At 44.6% G+C, this 22,264-nt stretch overlaps 4 non-coding genes across 4 annotated transcripts; all 4 read right to left on the reverse strand.

Annotated features, from left to right (window-relative positions):
• Window positions 1–323: 323 nt before the first annotated feature.
• LOC148146947 (signal recognition particle RNA) lies at window positions 324–621 on the reverse strand. The gene has a single exon (XR_015760255.1).
• Window positions 622–6,675: 6,054 nt separating this feature from the next.
• LOC148146948 (signal recognition particle RNA) lies at window positions 6,676–6,973 on the reverse strand. Its single transcript, XR_015760321.1, has one exon.
• A 6,054-nt stretch (window positions 6,974–13,027) lies between these two features.
• LOC148146949 (signal recognition particle RNA) lies at window positions 13,028–13,325 on the reverse strand. Its single transcript, XR_015760322.1, has one exon.
• Window positions 13,326–19,379: 6,054 nt separating this feature from the next.
• On the reverse strand, window positions 19,380–19,677 carry LOC148146950 (signal recognition particle RNA). Its single transcript, XR_015760323.1, has one exon.
• Between the last annotated feature and the right edge of the window lie 2,587 nt (window positions 19,678–22,264).

The following is a 22,264-nucleotide window of genomic DNA, read 5'->3' on the forward strand; positions in this document are numbered from 1 at the left end:
AGTAGGTGCTGTGAACAGCAGGGAGCAGTAAAAGAGAAGTGAATATTGAGGAGAGGTAGAAAAGGGCAGTGTGGGAAGTGTGAGGTAATGACTGAGAGAGTGTGTTTGGGTGAGTGTGGAGGACTTGTAGAGAGATTCGGTTGTTGTAAAATGTGTGGATTTGTTGTTGACTTTGTAAAGATTGGTTATCGTGAGAGTGAATAAACGTGGCGGGCGTAGGGGGTGGAGGGAGTGAGTGGGGAAGGAAGGAAGCAGGATTGAGACATCGAGATTGTTTGCACTGATGGCAAAAGATGGGAATGCCGCAAGGTAAAGAATGGTGTAAAAGACTGCGTCTCACTGTATTGGTCAGGCTGCACTGCTGCATCCATTCACAGGTGCTATCCCACTACTGAGCAGTGCGGGGGCTTTGACCTGCTCCGTTTCCGACCTGGGCCGGTTCACCCCTCGGCAGCACACCTGGTACACCCGAGTTCCCCGAGGAGCACCATGTGGACACTGCCCTGAGTGTGGGCACCCGATCGACACAGACCACAACAGCCCAGAACTCCCAACCTCAAGTCATCCGGCAGCCTCAGCCTCCCAGCAGCGGGATTACAGGCGCGCGCCACAGCCCCCGGCGATCGCGTGGCGCTTCCCTCAGTTGCCTTCAGTTCAAACGGCAGCAACAGCTCCACTGCAGACATTGCTGCAAAGACAACAGGCGGACGCAGTTTCACAGAGAGTCATCGAGTCATGCAGTACGGAAACAAACCCTTCAGCCCAATCACTCTGTGCCGAACATAATCTCAAACTAAACTCGCCGTAGCTCACTGCTACTGGTCCAGATCCAAACTTTCCCTTTTCATGTACTTACCCAAATATCTTTTAAACATTGTAACGGTGCCCACATCCATCAGTTCCTCAGGAACTTCATTCCACTGGCTAACCCCCACCCTCTATGGAAAAAAAGATGCCCCTCATGTCTTTTTTAACTCTCGCACTTCTGCCCTTAAAATGTGCCCCCTCTCCTGAAATCCCCCATCCGAGGAAAAAGACAACTACTCTTCATCCTATCTATACCCTTCATTATTTTATTTTATAAACGTCCATAAGGTTTCCACTTGACCTGCTACTCTCCAGTGTAAAAGGTTCCAGCCTATCGCTTCACTTCACTTCAGCTCTGATGTAGATTCATCGAGATTCATAACACGAGCTTGCTTTCTCTCCATCGACCATTGTGATCTCCAACACTTTTTGTTTCCTGTTACAGATTCCAGCATCTGCAGTAATTTGTTCCTACCCAGTCTATCCAGCCTTTCTTTACAGCTCAAACTTTCCATACCTGGCAAAATCCAGTAAACCTCTTCTGAATTCCTCCAGCTTAAAAATATCCTTCCTATTACTTGGCAAACAGAACTGAACACTATATTCCAGAAGATGTCTCACCAACGTCCTGCCCAAACACAACGTGACTTTTCAACGCCTATACTCAAAGGATTGAGCAATGAAGGCACAGCGTGCAAAATGTCTCTTGAACCACCCTGTCTATATGTGATGGAAACTTCAAGGAATGGTGTACCTGAACCCATTGGCCTCTCTGTTCTACCAACACTACTTGTGTATGAACACAACCAAGGCCCTACTTTTGGTTGTGCCCTATGTGTCCTACCCTTATTTGTTGAACCCAAATGCAATACCTTGCATTTATCCAGATTGAACACCATCTGTCATTTTTGAACCCATTGACCCATTTGAACAAGATCCCTTTGTAATCTTAGGAAACCTATTTCACTGGCTACTACGCTACCACTTTTGGTGCTGTCTGCAAGCTGACTAACCATGCCTTCTATATGCTCATCCAAATCATTCATATAGATGACAAACAAAAGATTTCCCAGAACCGATCCTTGTGGAACACTCTGGTGACAGGCCTTCAATCTGAAAGCAACCCTCAACCACTAGTCTCTTTCTCCTGCCATTAAGCCAATAATGCGTCCAATTGGCAAGCTCAATCTTGTGACCTAACTTTACTAATTAGTCTATAATGTGGAACCTTGTCAAAAGTTCTACTAAAGTCCAAGTAAACAATATCTACTGTTCTGCCTTCATCAATCGTTTTGGTAACTTCTTCAAAACTGCAAGCATGTTTGTGAGAAATTATTTTTCTCACACAAAGCCACGCTGACTATCCCGAATCAATTTATGTCTCTCTAAATGTCCATAAAGTTTATGTTTTAAAATCACCTCCATCAATCTACCCACAACCAAAGTCAGACAGGCCAATAGTTCCCGGCTTTCTCCTTACAACATTTCTTCAGCAAATCTAGGAAAAAATGTCTACTCCTATCTCTCCAAACCTTTGCTATTCATATATTTACCTAGGTGTCTTTTAAACTTTGCAATTGTGCTCAACATTCAGGATTTCCTCAGGAAGTTCATTCCACATGTGAATCACCTTCTGTGTAAAAATAAATTGCCCCTCATGTCTTTTTAAAATCTCCCTCCTCTCACCTTAAAAATATATCCCCTGTTCTTGAAATTCCCCCATCCTAGGTCTCACTCATGTCCTGTACAACCTCAAGATGACAGCACTCAAAGTATAGACAACCACATATGTCCCAGGCTATGCTTGTGCCTTTGTTGGTATTTGGAACATGGAAAAGATGAGAACTTCTCATTCCTGATGAAGGGCTTATGCCTGAATGTCAATTCTCCTGCTCCTCGGATGCTGCCTGACCAGCTGTGCATTTCCAGCATCACACTCTCAACTCAGTATGTGAAACATGCCTTGTTGTGTTTCTATTCCGAGACTACCAACAACTCTTTCTCTGATATATCGATGATGTCATACCTGTGCCCAATCCCTAATTATGACACTCACCAGCCAGTTGTTTGCCTTTTCACTTCAACCATCATGTTCCCATGCTAAAATTCCCATCCTGGGTGTGCTATAGTGTTGTATTAATGTTCAATGTGAACTGGAGGAACAACATCACATTTTCATGTCACATCTCCCTATGCTAGCCCTGAACATTGAGTCAACAAACTTCACAGCATGACATCTACCCCTCCAGTTGGTTTAGAAACTGACTCCTTCCTTCACCTCCATTGCTTTTTTAAAAAAAAATGTATCGTGTTGTTTCACTCTCAACAGAATAGATTTTCTTTCTCTCTTTTGCACCTAGTATCTCCATGCATTTTACATTTCCATCTCACTTTTACTAACATTACCACTCTTTTTGTCTCCTGCTCTGAGCACCATTATCATTTATTCTACTTAATGTTTCTCCCCCTCTCTCAACAGCATAAAAATGTTTAAATTCCAAGACTGTTCAGTTCTGAAGAAAACATTTCAGACGCAAAATGTTAATGCTGTTTGTTTATCCATGTCATGTATGCAGCTGGACTTTGTCAGTTGCAAGTGGTGACAACAGCTCCACTGCAGTCACTGTGTAAGTCGAGCAGGCTGTTGCACTTGATTTGATGTGATTTATCGTTGTCACACATACCTAAGTGCAGTTGAAAGTTGTGTTTTGTGTACAGAATAAGCAGATCATAGGGTGATTGAACAGAGCAAGGCAGAGAAAGTTATGGCTGCAAGGAGAGGACAAAAAGAGATCGCCATTAGATTTGAAATTTGAGAGACCCATTCGACAGACGAATAACAGCGGGTAAAAATTTGTTCTGGAACCCACTGGTATGTGCGTTTAAGCTTTTGTATCTTCTGCGTGATGGAAGAGGTTGGAAGAGATTAATACCAGGATTGGAGGTGTCACTGTTGACGCTAGCTGCCATTCCGGAACTACAGTATACGTAGAGGGAGTCCATGGCTTATGTGATTGTCTGGGCTGTTCACATAACTTTCTGTAGGTTCTTATGGCCATGGGTAGAGCAACTACTGTACCAGCCATGATGTAGCTGGGTAGAATGCTTTCTATGATGCATCTATAAGAGTTAGTGAGGGTCCTTACAGACATGCTGAATTTCATAAGCGTTCAGAGGAAGAAGAGGCATTGTTGTGCCTTCTTGATTATCACACCTCTGTGGGAGGTTCAGTGCAGGTTGCTGGTTATCATCACTCCAAGGAATTTGACGCTATCGACCCTCTCCACCTCAGCTCCATTGATGTAAGTAGGGTCATGTTGTTGTTCTTTCTTCCGGAGGTCGATGATCAAGCTCCTTAGTTTTGCCCACCACTTTGGAGGAGAGATTGTTATCTTTGCATCATAAGATCAAGCATCCTATCTTCTTTCTGTATGCTAACTCATGGTTGTCTGATATCTGTCATACAATGGTAGTGTTTTCAGTGAACTTGTAAATGGCATTCGGATGAAATTGTGCCACACAGTCCCGAGTGTACAGGGAGTGCAGTAGGAGCTTGAGTACGTATTCTTGGGAGGCGCCGGTGTTGAGGCGCATCGCAGAGGAGGTGATGTTATCTTTCTTTACTGACTGCAGTCTATGGATCAAGAGGTTGAGGATCCTGTTGCAGATAGCAGACCCAAGACCTAGGTCTCAGAGTTTGGAGGTTAGTTTGGTTGGTATTATAATGTTGAAGGTGGAGCTGTAATCAATAAGTAGAAGCCTGACACAGGTATCTGTATTATTCAGATGTTCGTCGAATGAGTGCAGGATGAGAAAAATGGCATCTACCGTGGACCTGTTGCACTGGTAGGCAGATTGCAAGGGATTGAGGCAGGCTGGGGGTCTAGGGTTGATGTGATCCATGACTAACCTCTCAAAGGACTTTGTAACTATGGAAGTCAGAGGCATCAGGCGGTAGTCATTGAGACACATTGCATGTGCTTTCTTTGGTACCGGAATAATGGAAGCAGTTGGGGACTTCAGATTGTAACAACGAGGGGTTAAAGATGTCAGAAAGTTCTCTCGCTAGCTGGTCTGCACAGGATCTAAGTGCATGGCTGGGGACTCCATCCGGACAAGTTGCTTTCCTTGGGTTCACTCTCAAGAAGGCGATCTGACATCTGCAGCAGTGACTGGAGGAATATGAGGATCTGGGGTTGTTGGGGGCAGGTGGTATCATTCCACTGGCATTCTGTTTGAACGGATTGTAAAAAGATCAGGGAAGGCTGTGTTTTTCTCCGCTATTCTGTTCTGCTTCAATTTGCATCCTGTTATGCTGTGTAGGCCTTGTGACAGGCGATGGGTGTCCATTTGGTTAGTTTGGGTCTCTAACGTAGTCCTGTACTGCCTCTTGGCATCTGTAATAGCCTTGCAGAGGTTGTATCCAGAATTCTTATGAAAGTCTGAGTCATTCAATTTGAATGCCACCTGCCCGGTCTTCAGTAGGCAATGGATATCCCAGTTCATACAAGGTTTCTGGTTGATGAACGCACTGATTTTCTTCTTTGACACACAGCCGTCTATACAAATGCCAATCACGTCTGTGACCGTGACAGCATACTTGGCTAGGATGACTGCTGAACTCTGAAATATGGTTCAGCCCAACGATTCCAAGCAGCGCCACAGAAGCCCTTCTGCAGCTTCAGACCAGCACTGTCCTACTTTCTGTGCTAGGTCCTCAAGTTTCAGATTCTGCTTATAAACTGGGAGCAGGAACACAGTGCTGTGATCTGATTTTCAAAAGTGTATTTGTGGTATGGAGTGGTAGGCATTGTTGGTGGTTCAGTAGCAATGGTTCAACATCTGTTGCGGAAGCTTCTATGTTACATGCTCTTGTGACTGTAAGGGAAGGCAGTCGCATGATTTTGTGTGATAGAACCCTTGAACAAATTACACCTCTGCTACTATATTGCTCCATTCCAGCAATGGCCAAGATATGTTTTCAATATTAGAGTGGGAAGCAGAAGACTGAATACCGGTGGCATTCAAGTGGCGTGCGAGAATCGCAGCAGAGAGGAACAGAGAACTTTCTTCTAACCGATCTGCCACTTGGACCACCGCCAGTTGTAAAGTGAGGCCAGTAAGGCCCCCGTTCTTGGAAATAACGTGCATCTCGGCTGCTATTATTTCTCGCTGTCTTGTCAAAGACCTCATACTCGGAAGTGAGGAGATGGAAAAATGGGCTGTTGGTCAACTTGATTGTGGCATCATGGAAATGCCAGTCTTGCTGCCTCTTTCTTTCTCTCTGGTAGCTACAGCATGAGAGAAGTTAGAATGAGAGTTCAAGTGTTGCACAGTTTTGCAGGAGAATCATTTGCCGAAGTGAATGAATGAATGGATGACGGAGAGGGGAAAGAGCCGGGAGGCAGCTTGAACGCTTGGTGGTTGCAATGGAAGTTTCGGCAATGTGAGCAATGGAGAATTCGGGCAGGAAAATGAAGAGAGTTTTGCGCTCTCTGCTGGCCGTGGCTGGTAGGATTGTGTAAAGTGGAGATTTTCTCAGAACAGTAGGTGCTGTGAACAGCAGGGAGCAGTAAAAGAGAAGTGAATATTGAGGAGAGGTAGAAAAGGGCAGTGTGGGAAGTGTGAGGTAATGACTGAGAGAGTGTGTTTGGGTGAGTGTGGAGGACTTGTAGAGAGATTCGGTTGTTGTAAAATGTGTGGATTTGTTGTTGACTTTGTAAAGATTGGTTATCGTGAGAGTGAATAAACGTGGCGGGCGTAGGGGGTGGAGGGAGTGAGTGGGGAAGGAAGGAAGCAGGATTGAGACATCGAGATTGTTTGCACTGATGGCAAAAGATGGGAATGCCGCAAGGTAAAGAATGGTGTAAAAGACTGCGTCTCACTGTATTGGTCAGGCTGCACTGCTGCATCCATTCACAGGTGCTATCCCACTACTGAGCAGTGCGGGGGCTTTGACCTGCTCCGTTTCCGACCTGGGCCGGTTCACCCCTCTGCAGCACACCTGGTACACCCGAGTTCCCCGAGGAGCACCATGTGGACACTGCCCTGAGTGTGGGCACCCGATCGACACAGACCACAACAGCCCAGAACTCCCAACCTCAAGTCATCCGGCAGCCTCAGCCTCCCAGCAGCGGGATTACAGGCGCGCGCCACAGCCCCCGGCGATCGCGTGGCGCTTCCCTCAGTTGCCTTCAGTTCAAACGGCAGCAACAGCTCCACTGCAGACATTGCTGCAAAGACAACAGGCGGACGCAGTTTCACAGAGAGTCATCGAGTCATGCAGTACGGAAACAAATCCTTCAGCCCAATCACTCTGTGCCGAACATAATCTCAAACTAAACTCGCCGTAGCTCACTGCTACTGGTCCAGATCCAAACTTTCCCTTTTCATGTACTTACCCAAATATCTTTTAAACATTGTAACGGTGCCCACATCCATCAGTTCCTCAGGAACTTCATTCCACTGGCTAACCCCCACCCTCTATGGAAAAAAAGATGCCCCTCATGTCTTTTTTAACTCTCGCACTTCTGCCCTTAAAATGTGCCCCCTCTCCTGAAATCCCCCATCCGAGGAAAAAGACAACTACTCTTCATCCTATCTATACCCTTCATTATTTTATTTTATAAACGTCCATAAGGTTTCCACTTGACCTGCTACTCTCCAGTGTAAAAGGTTCCAGCCTATCGCTTCACTTCACTTCAGCTCTGATGTAGATTCATCGAGATTCATAACACGAGCTTGCTTTCTCTCCATCGACCATTGTGATCTCCAACACTTTTTGTTTCCTGTTACAGATTCCAGCATCTGCAGTAATTTGTTCCTACCCAGTCTATCCAGCCTTTCTTTACAGCTCAAACTTTCCATACCTGGCAAAATCCAGTAAACCTCTTCTGAATTCCTCCAGCTTAAAAATATCCTTCCTATTACTTGGCAAACAGAACTGAACACTATATTCCAGAAGATGTCTCACCAACGTCCTGCCCAAACACAACGTGACTTTTCAACACCTATACTCAAAGGATTGAGCAATGAAGGCACAGCGTGCAAAATGTCTCTTGAACCACCCTGTCTATATGTGATGGAAACTTCAAGGAATGGTGTACCTGAACCCATTGGCCTCTCTGTTCTACCAACACTACTTGTGTATGAACACAACCAAGGCCCTACTTTTGGTTGTGCCCTATGTGTCCTACCCTTATTTGTTGAACCCAAATGCAATACCTTGCATTTATCCAGATTGAACACCATCTGTCATTTTTGAACCCATTGACCCATTTGAACAAGATCCCTTTGTAATCTTAGGAAACCTATTTCACTGGCTACTACGCTACCACTTTTGGTGCTGTCTGCAAGCTGACTAACCATGCCTTCTATATGCTCATCCAAATCATTCATATAGATGACAAACAAAAGATTTCCCAGAACCGATCCTTGTGGAACACTCTGGTGACAGGCCTTCAATCTGAAAGCAACCCTCAACCACTAGTCTCTTTCTCCTGCCATTAAGCCAATAATGCGTCCAATTGGCAAGCTCAATCTTGTGACCTAACTTTACTAATTAGTCTATAATGTGGAACCTTGTCAAAAGTTCTACTAAAGTCCAAGTAAACAATATCTACTGTTCTGCCTTCATCAATCGTTTTGGTAACTTCTTCAAAACTGCAAGCATGTTTGTGAGAAATTATTTTTCTCACACAAAGCCACGCTGACTATCCCGAATCAATTTATGTCTCTCTAAATGTCCATAAAGTTTATGTTTTAAAATCACCTCCATCAATCTACCCACAACCAAAGTCAGACAGGCCAATAGTTCCCGGCTTTCTCCTTACAACATTTCTTAAGCAAATCTAGGAAAAAATGTCTACTCCTATCTCTCCAAACCTTTGCTATTCATATATTTACCTAGGTGTCTTTTAAACTTTGCAATTGTGCTCAACATTCAGGATTTCCTCAGGAAGTTCATTCCACATGTGAATCACCTTCTGTGTAAAAATAAATTGCCCCTCATGTCTTTTTAAAATCTCCCTCCTCTCACCTTAAAAATATATCCCCTGTTCTTGAAATTCACCCATCCTAGGTCTCACTCATGTCCTGTACAACCTCAAGATGACAGCACTCAAAGTATAGACAACCACATATGTCCCAGGCTATGCTTGTGCCTTTGTTGGTATTTGGAACATGGAAAAGATGAGAACTTCTCATTCCTGATGAAGGGCTTATGCCTGAATGTCAATTCTCCTGCTCCTCGGATGCTGCCTGACCAGCTGTGCATTTCCAGCATCACACTCTCAACTCAGTATGTGAAACATGCCTTGTTGTGTTTCTATTCCGAGACTACCAACAACTCTTTCTCTGATATATCGATGATGTCATACCTGTGCCCAATCCCTAATTATGACACTCACCAGCCAGTTGTTTGCCTTTTCACTTCAACCATCATGTTCCCATGCTAAAATTCCCATCCTGGGTGTGCTATAGTGTTGTATTAATGTTCAATGTGAACTGGAGGAACAACATCACATTTTCATGTCACATCTCCCTATGCTAGCCCTGAACATTGAGTCAACAAACTTCACAGCATGACATCTACCCCTCCAGTTGGTTTAGAAACTGACTCCTTCCTTCACCTCCATTGCTTTTTTTAAAAAAAATGTATCGTGTTGTTTCACTCTCAACAGAATAGATTTTCTTTCTCTCTTTTGCACCTAGTATCTCCATGCATTTTACATTTCCATCTCACTTTTACTAACATTACCACTCTTTTTGTCTCCTGCTCTGAGCACCATTATCATTTATTCTACTTAATGTTTCTCCCCCTCTCTCAACAGCATAAAAATGTTTAAATTCCAAGACTGTTCAGTTCTGAAGAAAACATTTCAGACGCAAAATGTTAATGCTGTTTGTTTATCCATGTCATGTATGCAGCTGGACTTTGTCAGTTGCAAGTGGTGACAACAGCTCCACTGCAGTCACTGTGTAAGTCGAGCAGGCTGTTGCACTTGATTTGATGTGATTTATCGTTGTCACACATACCTAAGTGCAGTTGAAAGTTGTGTTTTGTGTACAGAATAAGCAGATCATAGGGTGATTGAACAGAGCAAGGCAGAGAAAGTTATGGCTGCAAGGAGAGGACAAAAAGAGATCGCCATTAGATTTGAAATTTGAGAGACCCATTCGACAGACGAATAACAGCGGGTAAAAATTTGTTCTGGAACCCACTGGTATGTGCGTTTAAGCTTTTGTATCTTCTGCGTGATGGAAGAGGTTGGAAGAGATTAATACCAGGTTTGGAGGTGTCACTGTTGACGCTAGCTGCCATTCCGGAACTACAGTATACGTAGAGGGAGTCCATGGCTTATGTGATTGTCTGGGCTGTTCACATAACTTTCTGTAGGTTCTTATGGCCATGGGTAGAGCAACTACTGTACCAGCCATGATGTAGCTGGGTAGAATGCTTTCTATGATGCATCTATAAGAGTTAGTGAGGGTCCTTACAGACATGCTGAATTTCATAAGCGTTCAGAGGAAGAAGAGGCATTGTTGTGCCTTCTTGATTATCACACCTCTGTGGGAGGTTCAGTGCAGGTTGCTGGTTATCATCACTCCAAGGAATTTGACGCTATCGACCCTCTCCACCTCAGCTCCATTGATGTAAGTAGGGTCATGTTGTTCTTCTTTCTTCCGGAGGTCGATGATCAAGCTCCTTAGTTTTGCCCACCACTTTGGAGGAGAGATTGTTATCTTTGCATCATAAGATCAAGCATCCTATCTTCTTTCTGTATGCTAACTCATGGTTGTCTGATATCTGTCATACAATGGTAGTGTTTTCAGTGAACTTGTAAATGGCATTCGGATGAAATTGTGCCACACAGTCCCGAGTGTACAGGGAGTGCAGTAGGAGCTTGAGTACGTATTCTTGGGAGGCGCCGGTGTTGAGGCGCATCGCAGAGGAGGTGATGTTATCTTTCTTTACTGACTGCAGTCTATGGATCAAGAGGTTGAGGATCCTGTTGCAGATAGCAGACCCAAGACCTAGGTCTCAGAGTTTGGAGGTTAGTTTGGTTGGTATTATAATGTTGAAGGTGGAGCTGTAATCAATAAGTAGAAGCCTGACACAGGTATCTGTATTATTCAGATGTTCGTCGAATGAGTGCAGGATGAGAAAAATGGCATCTACCGTGGACCTGTTGCACTGGTAGGCAGATTGCAAGGGATTGAGGCAGGCTGGGGGTCTAGGGTTGATGTGATCCATGACTAACCTCTCAAAGGACTTTGTAACTATGGAAGTCAGAGGCATCAGGCGGTAGTCATTGAGACACATTGCATGTGCTTTCTTTGGTACCGGAATAATGGAAGCAGTTGGGGACTTCAGATTGTAACAACGAGGGGTTAAAGATGTCAGAAAGTTCTCTCGCTAGCTGGTCTGCACAGGATCTAAGTGCATGGCTGGGGACTCCATCCGGACAAGTTGCTTTCCTTGGGTTCACTCTCAAGAAGGCGATCTGACATCTGCAGCAGTGACTGGAGGAATATGAGGATCTGGGGTTGTTGGGGGCAGGTGGTATCATTCCACTGGCATTCTGTTTGAACGGATTGTAAAAAGATCAGGGAAGGCTGTGTTTTTCTCCGCTATTCTGTTCTGCTTCAATTTGCATCCTGTTATGCTGTGTAGGCCTTGTGACAGGCGATGGGTGTCCATTTGGTTAGTTTGGGTCTCTAACGTAGTCCTGTACTGCCTCTTGGCATCTGTAATAGCCTTGCAGAGGTTGTATCCAGAATTCTTATGAAAGTCTGAGTCATTCAATTTGAATGCCACCTGCCCGGTCTTCAGTAGGCAATGGATATCCCAGTTCATACAAGGTTTCTGGTTGATGAACGCACTGATTTTCTTCTTTGACACACAGCCGTCTATACAAATGCCAATCACGTCTGTGACCGTGACAGCATACTTGGCTAGGATGACTGCTGAACTCTGAAATATGGTTCAGCCCAACGATTCCAAGCAGCGCCACAGAAGCCCTTCTGCAGCTTCAGACCAGCACTGTCCTACTTTCTGTGCTAGGTCCTCAAGTTTCAGATTCTGCTTATAAACTGGGAGCAGGAACACAGTGCTGTGATCTGATTTTCAAAAGTGTATTTGTGGTATGGAGTGGTAGGCATTGTTGGTGGTTCAGTAGCAATGGTTCAACATCTGTTGCGGAAGCTTCTATGTTACATGCTCTTGTGACTGTAAGGGAAGGCAGTCGCATGATTTTGTGTGATAGAACCCTTGAACAAATTACACCTCTGCTACTATATTGCTCCATTCCAGCAATGGCCAAGATATGTTTTCAATATTAGAGTGGGAAGCAGAAGACTGAATACCGGTGGCATTCAAGTGGCGTGCGAGAATCGCAGCAGAGAGGAACAGAGAACTTTCTTCTAACCGATCTGCCACTTGGACCACCGCCAGTTGTAAAGTGAGGCCAGTAAGGCCCCCGTTCTTGGAAATAACGTGCATCTCGGCTGCTATTATTTCTCGCTGTCTTGTCAAAGACCTCATACTCGGAAGTGAGGAGATGGAAAAATGGGCTGTTGGTCAACTTGATTGTGGCATCATGGAAATGCCAGTCTTGCTGCCTCTTTCTTTCTCTCTGGTAGCTACAGCATGAGAGAAGTTAGAATGAGAGTTCAAGTGTTGCACAGTTTTGCAGGAGAATCATTTGCCGAAGTGAATGAATGAATGGATGACGGAGAGGGGAAAGAGCCGGGAGGCAGCTTGAACGCTTGGTGGTTGCAATGGAAGTTTCGGCAATGTGAGCAATGGAGAATTCGGGCAGGAAAATGAAGAGAGTTTTGCGCTCTCTGCTGGCCGTGGCTGGTAGGATTGTGTAAAGTGGAGATTTTCTCAGAACAGTAGGTGCTGTGAACAGCAGGGAGCAGTAAAAGAGAAGTGAATATTGAGGAGAGGTAGAAAAGGGCAGTGTGGGAAGTGTGAGGTAATGACTGAGAGAGTGTGTTTGGGTGAGTGTGGAGGACTTGTAGAGAGATTCGGTTGTTGTAAAATGTGTGGATTTGTTGTTGACTTTGTAAAGATTGGTTATCGTGAGAGTGAATAAACGTGGCGGGCGTAGGGGGTGGAGGGAGTGAGTGGGGAAGGAAGGAAGCAGGATTGAGACATCGAGATTGTTTGCACTGATGGCAAAAGATGGGAATGCCGCAAGGTAAAGAATGGTGTAAAAGACTGCGTCTCACTGTATTGGTCAGGCTGCACTGCTGCATCCATTCACAGGTGCTATCCCACTACTGAGCAGTGCGGGGGCTTTGACCTGCTCCGTTTCCGACCTGGGCCGGTTCACCCCTCTGCAGCACACCTGGTACACCCGAGTTCCCCGAGGAGCACCATGTGGACACTGCCCTGAGTGTGGGCACCCGATCGACACAGACCACAACAGCCCAGAACTCCCAACCTCAAGTCATCCGGCAGCCTCAGCCTCCCAGCAGCGGGATTACAGGCGCGCGCCACAGCCCCCGGCGATCGCGTGGCGCTTCCCTCAGTTGCCTTCAGTTCAAACGGCAGCAACAGCTCCACTGCAGACATTGCTGCAAAGACAACAGGCGGACGCAGTTTCACAGAGAGTCATCGAGTCATGCAGTACGGAAACAAATCCTTCAGCCCAATCACTCTGTGCCGAACATAATCTCAAACTAAACTCGCCGTAGCTCACTGCTACTGGTCCAGATCCAAACTTTCCCTTTTCATGTACTTACCCAAATATCTTTTAAACATTGTAACGGTGCCCACATCCATCAGTTCCTCAGGAACTTCATTCCACTGGCTAACCCCCACCCTCTATGGAAAAAAAGATGCCCCTCATGTCTTTTTTAACTCTCGCACTTCTGCCCTTAAAATGTGCCCCCTCTCCTGAAATCCCCCATCCGAGGAAAAAGACAACTACTCTTCATCCTATCTATACCCTTCATTATTTTATTTTATAAACGTCCATAAGGTTTCCACTTGACCTGCTACTCTCCAGTGTAAAAGGTTCCAGCCTATCGCTTCACTTCACTTCAGCTCTGATGTAGATTCATCGAGATTCATAACACGAGCTTGCTTTCTCTCCATCGACCATTGTGATCTCCAACACTTTTTGTTTCCTGTTACAGATTCCAGCATCTGCAGTAATTTGTTCCTACCCAGTCTATCCAGCCTTTCTTTACAGCTCAAACTTTCCATACCTGGCAAAATCCAGTAAATCTCTTCTGAATTCCTCCAGCTTAAAAATATCCTTCCTATTACTTGGCAAACAGAACTGAACACTATATTCCAGAAGATGTCTCACCAACGTCCTGCCCAAACACAACGTGACTTTTCAACACCTATACTCAAAGGATTGAGCAATGAAGGCACAGCGTGCAAAATGTCTCTTGAACCACCCTGTCTATATGTGATGGAAACTTCAAGGAATGGTGTACCTGAACCCATTGGCCTCTCTGTTCTACCAACACTACTTGTGTATGAACACAACCAAGGCCCTACTTTTGGTTGTGCCCTATGTGTCCTACCCTTATTTGTTGAACCCAAATGCAATACCTTGCATTTATCCAGATTGAACACCATCTGTCATTTTTGAACCCATTGACCCATTTGAACAAGATCCCTTTGTAATCTTAGGAAACCTATTTCACTGGCTACTACGCTACCACTTTTGGTGCTGTCTGCAAGCTGACTAACCATGCCTTCTATATGCTCATCCAAATCATTCATATAGATGACAAACAAAAGATTTCCCAGAACCGATCCTTGTGGAACACTCTGGTGACAGGCCTTCAATCTGAAAGCAACCCTCAACCACTAGTCTCTTTCTCCTGCCATTAAGCCAATAATGCGTCCAATTGGCAAGCTCAATCTTGTGACCTAACTTTACTAATTAGTCTATAATGTGGAACCTTGTCAAAAGTTCTACTAAAGTCCAAGTAAACAATATCTACTGTTCTGCCTTCATCAATCGTTTTGTTAACTTCTTCAAAACTGCAAGCATGTTTGTGAGAAATTATTTTTCTCACACAAAGCCACGCTGACTATCCCGAATCAATTTATGTCTCTCTAAATGTCCATAAAGTTTATGTTTTAAAATCACCTCCATCAATCTACCCACAACCAAAGTCAGACAGGCCAATAGTTCCCGGCTTTCTCCTTACAACATTTCTTAAGCAAATCTAGGAAAAAATGTCTACTCCTATCTCTCCAAACCTTTGCTATTCATATATTTACCTAGGTGTCTTTTAAACTTTGCAATTGTGCTCAACATTCAGGATTTCCTCAGGAAGTTCATTCCACATGTGAATCACCTTCTGTGTAAAAATAAATTGCCCCTCATGTCTTTTTAAAATCTCCCTCCTCTCACCTTAAAAATATATCCCCTGTTCTTGAAATTCCCCCATCCTAGGTCTCACTCATGTCCTGTACAACCTCAAGATGACAGCACTCAAAGTATAGACAACCACATATGTCCCAGGCTATGCTTGTGCCTTTGTTGGTATTTGGAACATGGAAAAGATGAGAACTTCTCATTCCTGATGAAGGGCTTATGCCTGAATGTCAATTCTCCTGCTCCTCGGATGCTGCCTGACCAGCTGTGCATTTCCAGCATCACACTCTCAACTCAGTATGTGAAACATGCCTTGTTGTGTTTCTATTCCGAGACTACCAACAACTCTTTCTCTGATATATCGATGATGTCATACCTGTGCCCAATCCCTAATTATGACACTCACCAGCCAGTTGTTTGCCTTTTCACTTCAACCATCATGTTCCCATGCTAAAATTCCCATCCTGGGTGTGCTATAGTGTTGTATTAATGTTCAATGTGAACTGGAGGAACAACATCACATTTTCATGTCACATCTCCCTATGCTAGCCCTGAACATTGAGTCAACAAACTTCACAGCATGACATCTACCCCTCCAGTTGGTTTAGAAACTGACTCCTTCCTTCACCTCCATTGCTTTTTTAAAAAAAAATGTATCGTGTTGTTTCACTCTCAACAGAATAGATTTTCTTTCTCTCTTTTGCACCTAGTATCTCCATGCATTTTACATTTCCATCTCACTTTTACTAACATTACCACTCTTTTTGTCTCCTGCTCTGAGCACCATTATCATTTATTCTACTTAATGTTTCTCCCCCTCTCTCAACAGCATAAAAATGTTTAAATTCCAAGACTGTTCAGTTCTGAAGAAAACATTTCAGACGCAAAATGTTAATGCTGTTTGTTTATCCATGTCATGTATGCAGCTGGACTTTGTCAGTTGCAAGTGGTGACAACAGCTCCACTGCAGTCACTGTGTAAGTCGAGCAGGCTGTTGCACTTGATTTGATGTGATTTATCGTTGTCACACATACCTAAGTGCAGTTGAAAGTTGTGTTTTGTGTACAGAATAAGCAGATCATAGGGTGATTGAACAGAGCAAGGCAGAGAAAGTTATGGCTGCAAGGAGAGGACAAAAAGAGATCGCCATTAGATTTGAAATTTGAGAGACCCATTCGACAGACGAATAACAGCGGGTAAAAATTTGTTCTGGAACCCACTGGTATGTGCGTTTAAGCTTTTGTATCTTCTGCGTGATGGAAGAGGTTGGAAGAGATTAATACCAGGATTGGAGGTGTCACTGTTGACGCTAGCTGCCATTCCGGAACTACAGTATACGTAGAGGGAGTCCATGGCTTATGTGATTGTCTGGGCTGTTCACATAACTTTCTGTAGGTTCTTATGGCCATGGGTAGAGCAACTACTGTACCAGCCATGATGTAGCTGGGTAGAATGCTTTCTATGATGCATCTATAAGAGTTAGTGAGGGTCCTTACAGACATGCTGAATTTCATAAGCGTTCAGAGGAAGAAGAGGCATTGTTGTGCCTTCTTGATTATCACACCTCTGTGGGAGGTTCAGTGCAGGTTGCTGGTTATCATCACTCCAAGGAATTTGACGCTATCGACCCTCTCCACCTCAGCTCCATTGATGTAAGTAGGGTCATGTTGTTCTTCTTTCTTCCGGAGGTCGATGATCAAGCTCCTTAGTTTTGCCCACCACTTTGGAGGAGAGATTGTTATCTTTGCATCATAAGATCAAGCATCCTATCTTCTTTCTGTATGCTAACTCATGGTTGTCTGATATCTGTCATACAATGGTAGTGTTTTCAGTGAACTTGTAAATGGCATTCGGATGAAATTGTGCCACACAGTCCCGAGTGTACAGGGAGTGCAGTAGGAGCTTGAGTACGTATTCTTGGGAGGCGCCGGTGTTGAGGCGCATCGCAGAGGAGGTGATGTTATCTTTCTTTACTGACTGCAGTCTATGGATCAAGAGGTTGAGGATCCTGTTGCAGATAGCAGACCCAAGACCTAGGTCTCAGAGTTTGGAGGTTAGTTTGGTTGGTATTATAATGTTGAAGGTGGAGCTGTAATCAATAAGTAGAAGCCTGACACAGGTATCTGTATTATTCAGATGTTCGTCGAATGAGTGCAGGATGAGAAAAATGGCATCTACCGTGGACCTGTTGCACTGGTAGGCAGATTGCAAGGGATTGAGGCAGGCTGGGGGTCTAGGGTTGATGTGATCCATGACTAACCTCTCAAAGGACTTTGTAACTATGGAAGTCAGAGGCATCAGGCGGTAGTCATTGAGACACATTGCATGTGCTTTCTTTGGTACCGGAATAATGGAAGCAGTTGGGGACTTCAGATTGTAACAACGAGGGGTTAAAGATGTCAGAAAGTTCTCTCGCTAGCTGGTCTGCACAGGATCTAAGTGCATGGCTGGGGACTCCATCCGGACAAGTTGCTTTCCTTGGGTTCACTCTCAAGAAGGCGATCTGACATCTGCAGCAGTGACTGGAGGAATATGAGGATCTGGGGTTGTTGGGGGCAGGTGGTATCATTCCACTGGCATTCTGTTTGAACGGATTGTAAAAAGATCAGGGAAGGCTGTGTTTTTCTCCGCTATTCTGTTCTGCTTCAATTTGCATCCTGTTATGCTGTGTAGGCCTTGTGACAGGCGATGGGTGTCCATTTGGTTAGTTTGGGTCTCTAACGTAGTCCTGTACTGCCTCTTGGCATCTGTAATAGCCTTGCAGAGGTTGTATCCAGAATTCTTATGAAAGTCTGAGTCATTCAATTTGAATGCCACCTGCCCGGTCTTCAGTAGGCAATGGATATCCCAGTTCATACAAGGTTTCTGGTTGATGAACGCACTGATTTTCTTCTTTGACACACAGCCGTCTATACAAATGCCAATCACGTCTGTGACCGTGACAGCATACTTGGCTAGGATGACTGCTGAACTCTGAAATATGGTTCAGCCCAACGATTCCAAGCAGCGCCACAGAAGCCCTTCTGCAGCTTCAGACCAGCACTGTCCTACTTTCTGTGCTAGGTCCTCAAGTTTCAGATTCTGCTTATAAACTGGGAGCAGGAACACAGTGCTGTGATCTGATTTTCAAAAGTGTATTTGTGGTATGGAGTGGTAGGCATTGTTGGTGGTTCAGTAGCAATGGTTCAACATCTGTTGCGGAAGCTTCTATGTTACATGCTCTTGTGACTGTAAGGGAAGGCAGTCGCATGATTTTGTGTGATAGAACCCTTGAACAAATTACACCTCTGCTACTATATTGCTCCATTCCAGCAATGGCCAAGATATGTTTTCAATATTAGAGTGGGAAGCAGAAGACTGAATACCGGTGGCATTCAAGTGGCGTGCGAGAATCGCAGCAGAGAGGAACAGAGAACTTTCTTCTAACCGATCTGCCACTTGGACCACCGCCAGTTGTAAAGTGAGGCCAGTAAGGCCCCCGTTCTTGGAAATAACGTGCATCTCGGCTGCTATTATTTCTCGCTGTCTTGTCAAAGACCTCATACTCGGAAGTGAGGAGATGGAAAAATGGGCTGTTGGTCAACTTGATTGTGGCATCATGGAAATGCCAGTCTTGCTGCCTCTTTCTTTCTCTCTGGTAGCTACAGCATGAGAGAAGTTAGAATGAGAGTTCAAGTGTTGCACAGTTTTGCAGGAGAATCATTTGCCGAAGTGAATGAATGAATGGATGACGGAGAGGGGAAAGAGCCGGGAGGCAGCTTGAACGCTTGGTGGTTGCAATGGAAGTTTCGGCAATGTGAGCAATGGAGAATTCGGGCAGGAAAATGAAGAGAGTTTTGCGCTCTCTGCTGGCCGTGGCTGGTAGGATTGTGTAAAGTGGAGATTTTCTCAGAACAGTAGGTGCTGTGAACAGCAGGGAGCAGTAAAAGAGAAGTGAATATTGAGGAGAGGTAGAAAAGGGCAGTGTGGGAAGTGTGAGGTAATGACTGAGAGAGTGTGTTTGGGTGAGTGTGGAGGACTTGTAGAGAGATTCGGTTGTTGTAAAATGTGTGGATTTGTTGTTGACTTTGTAAAGATTGGTTATCGTGAGAGTGAATAAACGTGGCGGGCGTAGGGGGTGGAGGGAGTGAGTGGGGAAGGAAGGAAGCAGGATTGAGACATCGAGATTGTTTGCACTGATGGCAAAAGATGGGAATGCCGCAAGGTAAAGAATGGTGTAAAAGACTGCGTCTCACTGTATTGGTCAGGCTGCACTGCTGCATCCATTCACAGGTGCTATCCCACTACTGAGCAGTGCGGGGGCTTTGACCTGCTCCGTTTCCGACCTGGGCCGGTTCACCCCTCTGCAGCACACCTGGTACACCCGAGTTCCCCGAGGAGCACCATGTGGACACTGCCCTGAGTGTGGGCACCCGATCGACACAGACCACAACAGCCCAGAACTCCCAACCTCAAGTCATCCGGCAGCCTCAGCCTCCCAGCAGCGGGATTACAGGCGCGCGCCACAGCCCCCGGCGATCGCGTGGCGCTTCCCTCAGTTGCCTTCAGTTCAAACGGCAGCAACAGCTCCACTGCAGACATTGCTGCAAAGACAACAGGCGGACGCAGTTTCACAGAGAGTCATCGAGTCATGCAGTACGGAAACAAACCCTTCAGCCCAATCACTCTGTGCCGAACATAATCTCAAACTAAACTCGCCGTAGCTCACTGCTACTGGTCCAGATCCAAACTTTCCCTTTTCATGTACTTACCCAAATATCTTTTAAACATTGTAACGGTGCCCACATCCATCAGTTCCTCAGGAACTTCATTCCACTGGCTAACCCCCACCCTCTATGGAAAAAAAGATGCCCCTCATGTCTTTTTTAACTCTCGCACTTCTGCCCTTAAAATGTGCCCCCTCTCCTGAAATCCCCCATCCGAGGAAAAAGACAACTACTCTTCATCCTATCTATACCCTTCATTATTTTATTTTATAAACGTCCATAAGGTTTCCACTTGACCTGCTACTCTCCAGTGTAAAAGGTTCCAGCCTATCGCTTCACTTCACTTCAGCTCTGATGTAGATTCATCGAGATTCATAACACGAGCTTGCTTTCTCTCCATCGACCATTGTGATCTCCAACACTTTTTGTTTCCTGTTACAGATTCCAGCATCTGCAGTAATTTGTTCCTACCCAGTCTATCCAGCCTTTCTTTACAGCTCAAACTTTCCATACCTGGCAAAATCCAGTAAACCTCTTCTGAATTCCTCCAGCTTAAAAATATCCTTCCTATTACTTGGCAAACAGAACTGAACACTATATTCCAGAAGATGTCTCACCAACGTCCTGCCCAAACACAACGTGACTTTTCAACACCTATACTCAAAGGATTGAGCAATGAAGGCACAGCGTGCAAAATGTCTCTTGAACCACCCTGTCTATATGTGATGGAAACTTCAAGGAATGGTGTACCTGAACCCATTGGCCTCTCTGTTCTACCAACACTACTTGTGTATGAACACAACCAAGGCCCTACTTTTGGTTGTGCCCTATGTGTCCTACCCTTATTTGTTGAACCCAAATGCAATACCTTGCATTTATCCAGATTGAACACCATCTGTCATTTTTGAACCCATTGACCCATTTGAACAAGATCCCTTTGTAATCTTAGGAAACCTATTTCACTGGCTACTACGCTACCACTTTTGGTGCTGTCTGCAAGCTGACTAACCATGCCTTCTATATGCTCATCCAAATCATTCATATAGATGACAAACAAAAGATTTCCCAGAACCGATCCTTGTGGAACACTCTGGTGACAGGCCTTCAATCTGAAAGCAACCCTCAACCACTAGTCTCTTTCTCCTGCCATTAAGCCAATAATGCGTCCAATTGGCAAGCTCAATCTTGTGACCTAACTTTACTAATTAGTCTATAATGTGGAACCTTGTCAAAAGTTCTACTAAAGTCCAAGTAAACAATATCTACTGTTCTGCCTTCATCAATCGTTTTGTTAACTTCTTCAAAACTGCAAGCATGTTTGTGAGAAATTATTTTTCTCACACAAAGCCACGCTGACTATCCCGAATCAATTTATGTCTCTCTAAATGTCCATAAAGTTTATGTTTTAAAATCACCTCCATCAATCTACCCACAACCAAAGTCAGACAGGCCAATAGTTCCCGGCTTTCTCCTTACAACATTTCTTAAGCAAATCTAGGAAAAAATGTCTACTCCTATCTCTCCAAACCTTTGCTATTCATATATTTACCTAGGTGTCTTTTAAACTTTGCAATTGTGCTCAACATTCAGGATTTCCTCAGGAAGTTCATTCCACATGTGAATCACCTTCTGTGTAAAAATAAATTGCCCCTCATGTCTTTTTAAAATCTCCCTCCTCTCACCTTAAAAATATATCCCCTGTTCTTGAAATTCCCCCATCCTAGGTCTCACTCATGTCCTGTACAACCTCAAGATGACAGCACTCAAAGTATAGACAACCACATATGTCCCAGGCTATGCTTGTGCCTTTGTTGGTATTTGGAACATGGAAAAGATGAGAACTTCTCATTCCTGATGAAGGGCTTATGCCTGAATGTCAATTCTCCTGCTCCTCGGATGCTGCCTGACCAGCTGTGCATTTCCAGCATCACACTCTCAACTCAGTATGTGAAACATGCCTTGTTGTGTTTCTATTCCGAGACTACCAACAACTCTTTCTCTGATATATCGATGATGTCATACCTGTGCCCAATCCCTAATTATGACACTCACCAGCCAGTTGTTTGCCTTTTCACTTCAACCATCATGTTCCCATGCTAAAATTCCCATCCTGGGTGTGCTATAGTGTTGTATTAATGTTCAATGTGAACTGGAGGAACAACATCACATTTTCATGTCACATCTCCCTATGCTAGCCCTGAACATTGAGTCAACAAACTTCACAGCATGACATCTACCCCTCCAGTTGGTTTAGAAACTGACTCCTTCCTTCACCTCCATTGCTTTTTTAAAAAAAAATGTATCGTGTTGTTTCACTCTCAACAGAATAGATTTTCTTTCTCTCTTTTGCACCTAGTATCTCCATGCATTTTACATTTCCATCTCACTTTTACTAAC

The sequence above is a fragment of the Chiloscyllium plagiosum genome, unplaced genomic scaffold, assembly GCF_037043375.1.
Source record: "Chiloscyllium plagiosum isolate Xiang-an unplaced genomic scaffold, Cpla_swu_hap1 HiC_scaffold_18, whole genome shotgun sequence".
In the NCBI taxonomy this organism is placed as follows: domain Eukaryota; kingdom Metazoa; phylum Chordata; class Chondrichthyes; order Orectolobiformes; family Hemiscylliidae; genus Chiloscyllium; species Chiloscyllium plagiosum.